Source organism: Ipomoea nil, unplaced genomic scaffold (genome assembly GCF_001879475.1).
Source record: "Ipomoea nil cultivar Tokyo-kokei standard unplaced genomic scaffold, Asagao_1.1 scaffold0672, whole genome shotgun sequence".
NCBI lineage: Eukaryota > Viridiplantae > Streptophyta > Magnoliopsida > Solanales > Convolvulaceae > Ipomoea > Ipomoea nil.
Window position 1 is genome coordinate 1,316,110 of NW_017617100.1, and position 2,016 is coordinate 1,318,125.

A 2,016-nucleotide genomic window follows, 5' to 3' on the forward strand; every position below is an offset into this window, starting at 1 on the left:
AAGCAGTGGCACGAGAAGTTTGACTATGCGATGTTAACCAATGGTTTAATATAAACGAAAGTGACAAGTGTGTCTATGTTAAGGAAAACGATAGACGGTTATGTCATTCTTTATTTATATGTGGATCATATACTCATCGTGGGTAGTAACGATCGAATGATCAAATCTACAAGGACATGTTAAATTTGAGATTTGACATGAAGGATATGAGTTTGGCGGATTTAATCCTCGGGATAAAAATCGTGAGAAGACCTGATGGTCTCGTGTTAAGCCATCTCATTATGTTGATAAAATCCTTGCAAAGTTTAACAAGGATGGTTATCAAGTGGCTAGGACGCCGTTAGATACTAATGTTCATCTATCCAAAAATAGTGGAAAGTGTATTTATCAAGTAGAATACGCAAGGATTATTGGAAGTTTGATGTATGTAATGAGTTGTACCAGGACTGATATTGCCTTTTGCGGTTAGCAAACTCAGTAGATATACAAGTAACCCCAGTGATGCGCACTGGAAGGCAATAGTGGGAGTAATGAGATACTTGAGGTATACTTGTAACTGGGAACTCCACTATACGAGATATCCCGCTGTACTTGAAGGTGTTGGTCCGATAGGGTGGTGAAAGTCTAGAGGGGGGGGGGGGTGAATAGACTTTCAAGCTTTTTCAAATCAAATAACTCTTTGGTAACTTCAACTCTAAGTAACAAGTAAATAGAGCAAGCTTGTACTGCACACGGAATAATAGTAAAGAGTTATGCCCAACTAGTAAATTAAGTGGTGCAAGTATAAGTAAGATAGGTACAAATGATATGTAAAGTGACAGAGATATCTTGAATATATAAAGGAGATGGTGCATCAATATATAATAACAATATTCAAGATTGTAAATAATATCGTAACACGTCGACCGTGTGATGAATGTTACATGCAACACGTCAAACTTTCTTAGAATAATTCAATATTTAAGCTCGAGAAGTTCGAGTCACATGCATACGTGAAAGCACACTAAACCCGGATGATTAAGATTAACTGTGAATAGTAAACGGGTTAGTCGGATGAGATAGATAGATAGATATAGCAAATAATGTAAGTGCGGTATGTAAATGAGAGGGGCAATTTATAGTGGTTCGGAAGTGGCGTAATCTTCCTACTCCACTTTTCTCCTTTCATGTCTAGGAGAAATTCACTATTTTCCACACACAGTTACAATAGTGAACAAGTGCTACACAGGCACTTCTTCCGGATGTCTTGCACACAGCTACACCCTGCTCCGAGTGTCTCGCACACAGCTACACTCAACTCCGAGTATTTCGCACACAGCTATACTCAACTCCCGAGTATTTCGCACACAGCTATACTCAACGCCAACTAAGTGTCTTGCACACAGCTACACTTAGCAACTACGAGTGTTTTGCACACAGCTACACTCACTAGAGTATTTTGCACACAGCTATACTCTTTCTACAATTTACAAATACAAGGATTTGTATTTCTCTCTCCAACTAGATTTGAGACTATTCAGACTAAGTCTCTTAGAATATTTTGAGCACTAGCACTTTTGAATTTTGCACTTGTATTGCACTTCTATCTCGTTTTTCTCTATCTCTTCTCACGCTCTTTGTCTTCAAGTCTTCATGGCTTTTTATAGTCAATCAAATATATCCGTTGGAGTGGGATAATTTGATATTTGAAATTTGAATCTTCATAGCATGATATTGTTGACAGTAGTAGATCTTCAATTTTGATTTGATTTGTCAACTTGCCTGACAAAGTAATTCTTTAGCACAACTTTGATTTTCTAGTTGTTTCTAAAAATATTACTTTAATTGTCAATTTGAATATCCAACGAATCTTTGAAATAAATTCATCTGATAGAATTTATTTCTAGGATAAGTTTTTATATTCATGCCTTCATAAATATTTTTCCGTTCTGATCAAATGTCTTTCAGGCAATTTGGAGTCTTGTGGCATGTGGGTGGGCTTGGAGTAAATTCCTTCGAATTTATCCAATTTCTGAT